The following is a 9396-nucleotide window of genomic DNA, read 5'->3' on the forward strand; positions in this document are numbered from 1 at the left end:
ATAGCTATCTCACTCGGCGAGATAAGCCCAGTGTTATTAATTGGACCATCCCCTTCCTTACACTTAGCACCACTGCCACAATCCACTGAATGTTTCCTTCCCTAAGAATAACTAACATCTACTTCCATCCTCATATACACCACCAAAATACCCAGTGGGTATTCATTTGGAATCTTGGTCCTGAATTTCTCCAGACTTGTGTCCAGACATACAATCAAGGCCTTCATACAGACTTCTCTAGGAAAGCTCAGATTCAACAAAGCTCCAAACCTACTTCTTAACATTCCTTATAAAAAATGATGCAATTTATCTGTCCACATCAGCAGACAACATTTTCTTCTGTTTAGCTATAGACATCAAAAGCCTCAGGTGGCCTATGTCCCCTCTTTGCCTCTAATCCTATTGGACTCTCCCAGACTAACAAAAGATATTCTTTTTCTGTACCTAAAATCACAATGATCATCCACCCAGAGCCCTGGACTTTGGCCTTCACTGGCACTGTCCCAGAAACTACTGTGATAAACCTATCTTCTGCTCTCCACTCCTCTGCCAGTGAATATATGCTGTTCCCACTCTATTCACCTATAATGGTGGGAATGGCTGATGTGTGTATGTGTGTGAGTGAGGAGGGAAGGAAAGAAAGAAATTGAGAGAAACCTCAAGGAGCAGTGAGTGCGTTGAGAAGACACTTGGAAGACATGCTTCGCTGAGACAGGTCATTTGATTGGGTGGAAAACAGGTATTTAAACCTTTGGGGGTGAGATGTGGCATTGATGGTGAGTATATATCAGTGATTGGAGCCATGGTGCTGGAAAAGCCTCATTTACAGATGCTGTTGAACATGGCCTTGTAAGGGGAAACAAACGACGTCTAACCTGGCTACAGGCCTATCTGACCTCCTCCAGTGGGGCAAAGTGGGGGGCCCAGGTCTAAGCAGTCTAGGACAGGCAGTCCTAGTCCTGCTCATCTCAGGACAATATTTCGAGGATTTGGACATGCATCGACCCCACTCTTGCTCTAGGTTTGCTTCTCACATCTCCAGAGTTCCATTGGTCCCACAGATGTCCAATAAAACCTAATTCTGAATACCTTCCCCACAAACACTAAAGCTTCCACAGTCACTAAAACCCCTCAAACAAAGGCTCAGATCCACAGATGCCACTCTAGTCCTGGATCCTGGATCTTAGCTCTCTGATCATGCAAGGCATGATACTGAACTACAACCGACTGCCAGCTGTCTCACCTCAGGATGTGCACACATCAATTCAGGTACCTGTTATACTTCCTAAAGGACATGCTACTGGTAGTCAGATACTGGGATGTGTCCATACATCTGCTGTTCTGGATTGGGTATCTATGTCTGATCAGAATACAGGTCTAATAATCAGAGATAAAGGCAAGTTATTTCAAGACTAATGTCTAGTAAACATACAAGTGGGATATTTATGGCAAGATCACATAAGATACCGTCTCATTATATCTGCTTACCTTATGAATGTCTCTGAAGCTATAGAAACCTGTGATGGAGTGACATTGTGAGAGAACCCATACTTGTTGCAGGATATGTGATCACACTGTGAACAACAAGACTGAATTTTTAAAAAATCTGTTTCTTGTTTTGGTGTGACTCAGCTCTAGCACATATCTTTAAACCAGGAGCTTTCTGTAAGCAAAGCTAAATTATATCAACGATAAGTCAAGAGGCAGTATGAGCAACCAGTTGTCAGGGTGTGAACATAAGAAAACTCAGGAAAGATCAAGGAGCATCTCTGAGTTGAAGGAGATTTAAGAGCACATGGGTAAGGAGATGGTGATTTTTCCTTCTGGGACATCAGTGGAGTAGGAAGGTAATCTGGCTGCTTTTTCTGCTACTAGCTATCAGCTTTCCACCACAGTGTCTGGCTCCCAAGACAAAAAATATGGAATTTTATAAAATTCTGTGGTAGAAGAGAGATTGTGAGAGTACCACCACTGTGTGGGTAGCAACAAAAACCCTCATGTACATCCATCCCTGCCCTGCAGCACAGTAGCCTAACTCTAGTGATTTTCATATACATCAATACATATATGAAGAAAACATATACATCCATATACCCATAAAAATTTCATACATAGAATAATAATAATAATAAATTTAAAAGAAAGTTCACAAAACTACTTCCACAGTGGAGCCCTCCCTAGCACTCAACGCCAAGTCGTTTTTCCCTCTAAGCAAACTCTAGAGAAATTTTCCAATCCTGTCTAGGAAGCAGTCTCCTCAGATCATCGTGATGGGACCAACACCCTCAGAATTAAAATCACTCTGCTCAAATGCTCAGTTTCCATCACTCCACACATGAATCTTCAAGCTTCTCCATATGCAGCTCTCTTGCTGCAGAGAAAACTTCTCAGGCCCTCCTTTCACTTGGAGACAGAAACAGTGAAACTTACTCAGGGAAGTCTCACTGGTCCTGATCATCTGGGAGGACTTGAAAAGACCTGGGCAGGCACAGCTCTGACTTCTAATGTGCACTTAGCTGCACTCAAGTGCTTCCTGGGGCCACAGCACCTTCCCAGGTAGTGTGTCCAAGTGGCAGCCACCTGAACACCAGAGGCTGAGCAAAGTATTTCCAGGCTGTGTCCCAACCGAAGCCCTGTCAGCCTGTAGAGCAGTCACTTATGTGGTGTCCTCCTGAGCCTGACCTACATAGTATTCTTGAGTTTCTGAGTTCCTTAATTCCCTGAAGTAGCCCAAACTCAGATTCTTCAAATCACATACAAAGCCTCAGCCTGACAAAAGCTGGAAGTTTCACCCTCAGTCACCAAGCTGAGTCTTATGGGTAATGAACTTCCCAAGGCATGACCCTCATAGGCATGAAAACCATCATGTTGCACAACAGGTACATAGAGACCCTTGGCGGCCATACTTGCTGGTATTCTAAAGTTCTGCTCCTTCTCCTGATACAGTGGTGTACAGAGATTACCATAGAAAGGACTGAAACAATGCACAGGAAACCTTATTTCTGATATTTTTCAATGCTACGAAACCAGATGACAAAGAAACCATATGTTCACCCAATGATATTGGAATTAATATTATTCCCTTATTTCTATTCAGATGCATGTGGGCTGACTTTTAATATGTCAACTGTGGGACTGATACTGTGTCTCAATAGCTAAAGGCACTTGCTCCGCAGCTTGGCAACCTGAGTTTAAACTCTAAGACATATGTATTAGAAGAAGACCAACCACTCCTACAGGTTGTCATTTGACCATGACTCATAAAATGAAAGAAAGAAAGAAAGAGAGAGAGAGAGAGAGAGAGAGAGAGAGAGAGAGAGAGAGAGAGAGAGAAAGAAAGAGAAAGAAACAAGGAAAGAAAGAGAAGAAGAGAGGGGGATAGGAGGGGAGAGAGAGAGAGAGAGAGAGAGAGAGAGAGAGAGAGAGAGAGAGAGAGAGAGAGAAATTAAAGGCAGTTGTGTAGGGTCATTTATGTTAGGGCAATGAAAAACAATTCCAAGTAGGATCATGATTTCACAATTGGAAAGACTGGGAGAATGCTGTTGAGTTGAGTAGATGGAGACACCAACTCTAAGCAATCTTAGATTCCCAAAGAAAACATATCTCTGTAGTCAGTCATTTTCAAAGTAACAGGTATTCATAGGAGTTGCTGATGCAGAATGTGTGCAAAGCAATAAGTTGTTACTGTGAGAGTGTAGGGTTGTGTTAAATGCTATTTAAAAAGTATATTTATTTTAATTCTCTATTATCATGTTTGCATGAATGTCTGGTTACCGGTAGACTGTCTCTGTGAGCTAGATACCAGAAGAGGGTCTACTTGGATCCTATGGAACTGGAGATATAGACAGTTATAAGCTGTCATAGGTACTGAGAATCCTTGTCCTCTGGTAGAGCTCTTAGCCACTGACCCATCTCTGCATACCAGGATATTTTCCCCACTAGAAAGTGACTCTACATACACTGGCAATTGTGGTTGAAAAAAATCTATATCAGGAGTAAAGATAATCTAAGAAAATCAGTTGTGCAATACAAAGTAACTAGAAACACAATTATTCATTCAATTATGCCCAAATTAGTCCTGAGACAACATTTTTGGTGAAATGTATAAAAATCTAGAATCTCCATATTGTAATCAAGGGGCTCTGATATAGAAAAAGTTCAAGAAAAGTTGTTGGCGTAAGGGTGAGCCCTGGAGAGCTGGCTTGCAAGGACTGTAAAATATGTCCTTTTCTGGCCTTTCAGGGAAACTACCTACTCAAGTACATAACCCTATCATCTCTATACCTATATCTAATAGTAAAACAACCATTTGAATAAAAATAAAATACAGCTTTTGAGTTTATCTTCTGAGTTACTGGTTAAAACTAAAAGGATATTTCTTACTATGCCAGACCACATGAATTCATGTTTTATGACCCCAATCCCTGGTTGATCTGCGCTAAATTATGATCCAACCGTAGATGTGATAACTTACTCTAAGGGACAGTCTACAAGTCAGGTCTGAGCCCCACTGAGAGATACTTGCCCCTCATAAGTTCTGTGGTTTAGTCTCATGAAGTAAGCTGAGGTACATGGTAAATGTACTTGCAAAAAATGCATGGAAATACACCTTCTAGCATAAATTGTGTGATCAGATATTGTAGGACTGTATATTTCATGAGGCTTCTACCTTGTTTTAAAATGGGGGTTTTGTTGAGATTTGATCTTGCTGTCTATTTTAATGCTAAATGTGGTCCCCTAAGTCCTGGTATCTGCACATAGACCTGTGACTCTGCATCAAGTCATTTCTGATTGGTATAGAAAGATACCAACAGCCAATAGCTGANCATAACAGACATAGATGGAGTATAGGTTTCTCAGGCTTGGGGTNAGAAGAGGACCATGAGAAGAAGGTGCAGGAGGAAGAAGGAGAAACCACCATGGCATAAGTGACCCAGAAAAATGTGATCTTGAGGGCTGGCCAATTGGAGAGCCCAAATGAAACACAATAAGTAGTAGTTAATAATTCAGGAACGTAGATTCAAATAGCATAGAGGGTAGTTATCTGTCCAGTTCTAATGTTGTTTAAAGCTTATGGTAAATATAAAGTTTGTGTGTGTATTTTATTCAGGAACTAAAGAATCAAAGCCTGGGTGGAAACCCCAAATTGATATTAAAATTTTCTATAACATACTGGAAATCAACTTCTAGCAAAAATTCACGTTTAAAAAAATAGTTTCAGATTGCCAAATGAAAAACATACACTGTCATCTTAAGATTAGTTGGTGGGGAGAATTGGTGTCTTAGCTGTGTGGTTTTCCTTGAAGCAATGTTAGGGGTGGGAGGACTAGGACAAAAATACAAATTTGGCATGTGTGATTCTAAGTTAGGATGAAGTTGAGGCTCCCTAAAATAACTAAACAGCAGGCTAATGTGCAGGCTTGTTCTCCCGCCTAAGGTCTCTCAATGCTTTTCTGCTTTCTTAGAAATGCTGCTTAATACCAAAGATACTAAAGACCTTCCAGTGCAATGAAGCAGGCATGTGTTCCAAAATCAAAAAAATTATAGAAAATAAATGGAAATGTGAGATTTCAAAGCCATCTTATCATAATAATCATAATCTTATCATAACCAGGAGCTAAGCAAACATACACATTCTTCTCTCTGTCAGGCCTTCTCAGGATATGGACTTTGGCCACATCAATGTTATAGAGTTTATTCACAGCCTCATTGATCTGGTGCTTGTTGCCCTTGACATCCACAATTTATCCACAAAGATATTAAACTTCATAGAATTGAGAAATAAATAAAAATTACTCTAAATGTATTATAGAAGGGAGAAATAGCCTTTTCACCAAGATGGCACCAAAAGCGAGGAAGGAAGCCCTGTCCCTTCCCTAAGATGAAGCCAAAGCAAAGGCCTTGAAAGCTAAGAAGGCAGTGCTGAAAGGCATCCACAGCCACAAAAAGAAGATCAGAACACCACCCACATTCTGGCAGCTCAAGTCCCTGTGGCTCCAGAGAAAGCCAAAATATCCTCAAAATAGTGAGCCCAGGAGAAACAAGCTTGACCACTATGCTGTCATCAAATCCCAATGACCACCGAGTCAGCCATGAAGAAAATAAAGGGTAACAACACGTTTGTGTTCATTGTGGATGTCAAGGCCAACAAGCACCAGATCCAAGAGGCCATGAAGAAACTCTATGACATTGATATGGCCAAAGTCCATACTCTGAAAATGCCTGACAGAGAGAAGAAGGCATATGTTGGCAAAGCTCCTGATTATGATGCTCTAGATGTTGCCAACAGGATTAGGGCCATCTAAACTGAGTCTAAATGGCTAATTCTAAATATACACTTTTTCACCATAAAAAAGAAGGGAGAAATAATAGAAGTGTAAGATGTCAATGTTATCTTAAGAAACTGGGTTCTTTCAATGTGGGATCCATGGGAACTCTGGTACAGGTTATCCTAGCGCATGATACATATGTTGTCCTTAAAATAGGCTTAAACCATAAATATAAAGGAATTTAAATGAAGTTAATTATAGGAAAAATATTAATTAAATTTATATAGAGATAAAGGGGATATTTGTATTTGTGTAAAATAAGATAAAGTGGAAAGTGTATTTGAGTTAGGATCTTTTTGCATTTTGCATCTTTCTTGATTGCTGTGCCCATATTCTCTATGGAATCTTCTGCACCTGAGATTCTCTCTTCTGTCTCTTGTAATTTTTGCATATCCTCACATCTACGGTTCCTGATTTCTTTGCTTGGGTTTCTATCTCCAGAGTTATCTCACTTTTGGGTTTCTTTATTGTTTCTACATCCCGTTTTAGGTCTTGGATGGTTTTATTCAATTCCATGTCATGTTTGTGTTTTCCTGTAATTCTTAATGACTTTTAACTCTTTAGCAGTGTTCTCCTGTATTTCTTTAAGTGACTTATAAATGCCCTTCTTAAAGTCTTCTATCAGGATCATGAGATATGATTTTGCATTTGAGTTTTGCTTTTCAGGTGTGTTGGGGTATCCAGGACTGGCTGAGGGGGGAGTGCTGGGTTCTGATGATGGTGAGTGGTCTTGTTTTCCATTAGTAAGATGCTTACATTTGCCTTTTGACATCTGGTAATCTCTGGCATTAGTTGTTAGAGTTGTCTCTGGTTGGAGCTTGTTCCTCCTGTGATTCTGTTAGCCTCTGTCAGCAGTCCTGGGAGCCCATTTCTCTCCTGAGGCTCAGTGGTCAAAGGACACTCTGCTGGCAAGCTCTCTTCTTGCAAGGAAGGTGCACAGAGGTCTGGCATTTAGACCTGCCTCCTGGCTTAAGATGAATGACTGAAACAGAGCCTGTTTCAGAAGATGTGTTGCCAACGCAGTCTACCAGCTAACCTGCGCAGACTGTTCTCTGAGGAAACAGGGACACAAGATGGCTCCCTCACCTGCTCCAGCAGTCAGAGTCCTACTAGAAGGACACCTCTCCTCTGGCTAAGAAGGTGCCAGGATGTCTGTAGCCAGAAATGGGGGTCTGTACCAGAAACTGTGTCACTTCTGCCTCTCCAAGAAATTGTGTCACTTCTGCTGTCTGCACACTCACCTATGCAGACTAGACTCTGAGGGACCCAGGGCTAGAGATGGCTCTGTCACCTGTTCAGGCAGTCAGTGCCCTCCCAGGCAGACACTTTTCCTCTAGTGGGGGAAGGATACTGGATGTCTTGTGCCTGAAACGGGATCTGTCTCAGAAGCTGTGTCACTTCTGCAGACCACTCGCTCACCCTCCAAAGTCTGAGAGCTGACCTGGGCAGACTGGTCTCCAAGGGACCCAGGTCCCAAGATGACTCCCTCACCTGTTCAGGCAGTCAGAGACCTCCCCGGCAGACAGCTCTCCTCTGACAGGGAAGGTGCCTGGATGTCTGGAGCACAAAACGGGGTCTGTACCAGAAGATGTGTGCTTCTGCCTGTCCCAGAAGCTGTGTCGCTTCTGCAGTCCATACTCTCCCCAGAGCAGAGTGGTCTCTGAAGGACCCCAGACACAAGATTGAGACTTGAAGTTTTTATCATACAGATCTTTTACTTCCTTAGTTAGAGTCACTCAAACGTATTTTATATTTTTTGTGACTAATGTGAACAGTGTTGTTTCCCTAATTTCTTTCTCATCCTGTTTGTCCTTTGTGTAGAGAAAGGCCATTGATTTGTTTGAGTTAATTTTATATCCACCTACTGCACTGAAGCTGTTTATCAGGGTAGGGGTTCTCTAGTGGGATTTTTAGGGTCACTTATATATACTATCATATCATCTGCAAAGAGTGATATTTTGACTTCTTCCCTTCCAATTTGTATCCCCTTGATATTCTGTTGTTGTCTAACTATTCTGGCTAGGACTTCAAGTACTATATTGAATAGGTAGGGAGAAAGTGGGCATCCCTCTCTAGCACCTGGTTTTAGTGGGATTTCTTCGAGTTTCTCTCCAGTTAGTTTGAGGTTGGCTGCTGGCTTGATGTATATTGCTTTTATTATATTTAGGTAAGGGCCTTGAATTCCTGAACTTCCCAAGTCTTTTATCATGAAGTTGTGTTGGATTTTGTCAAATTCTTTCTCAGTATCTAACAAGATGACCATGTGGTTTTTCTTTGAGGCTGTTTATATAGTGGATTATATTGATTGGTTTCTGTATATTAAACTGTTGGGGGCCAGCCAGCGGCCACAACGTGAACAGTTCCACTGAGATGGCAGCTCCGAGCTGAAAAAAGAGGAAGCTAGATGGGGAGGAAGGAGAAATGAGGCCAAGGCAAGATCATCCTGTTCAAAGCCCCCTTTTACTAGTTCTGACATCCAATTATAAAGGAAGGGGGAGGGAACCTGATTTCCCACCAAACAATCTTGGGATCAAGTAACAGGGTGAATACATGTGTGGCTCCAAGCAGCAAAGCAGCACAGTCCAGCAGTAGGCGTGGAAGGACGTATGAGCAGGAAGCTCCACCCCTGAGCAGACAGGTTCCAGTCTGGGTGAGGGGGAGGCTACATCTCCTCCCTTTTGTAAACAAAAATAAAAATAAAAATAAAAGAAAAGGCTGTCCTGAGGCAGAAAAAAAAATTATCTATGCTCAATAGTTCTGCCTGAATTCTTAGGGCTAAAGAAAAAACCTGTTTCCGTGGGATTCCCTAACCTTTCTAATGGTAAACTGTATCTGGCTAAGACTGTCTTTTCTATCCTAGTAAACAATAGAAGGGCCTTGAGCTGTAGGCTCTGACTTATAATGCTAATTAGTGATGAACAGGTAACTTCCTGGTTGAATTTTTAAGTAGGGCGTTGGAACCCTGGCTAAACAAAATTGAACTNTACTCTATTAAGAATAACACTGAGTTGATATTTCTCTGCATTTTGGATGACAGGCGGGAAAACAGGGAGAAGGGGTAAGACCG

The 9396-nt window shown here is 41.7% G+C and overlaps 1 pseudogene; it reads left to right on the forward strand.

Moving 5' to 3' along the window:
* Nucleotides 1-5838: 5838 nt before the first annotated feature.
* LOC110288355 lies at nucleotides 5839-6305 on the forward strand (annotated as a pseudogene).
* The last annotated feature ends 3091 nt before the right edge of the window (nucleotides 6306-9396 follow it).

This window comes from Mus caroli, unplaced genomic scaffold (assembly GCF_900094665.2).
Source record: "Mus caroli unplaced genomic scaffold, CAROLI_EIJ_v1.1 scaffold_14487_1, whole genome shotgun sequence".
Lineage (NCBI taxonomy): Eukaryota > Metazoa > Chordata > Mammalia > Rodentia > Muridae > Mus > Mus caroli.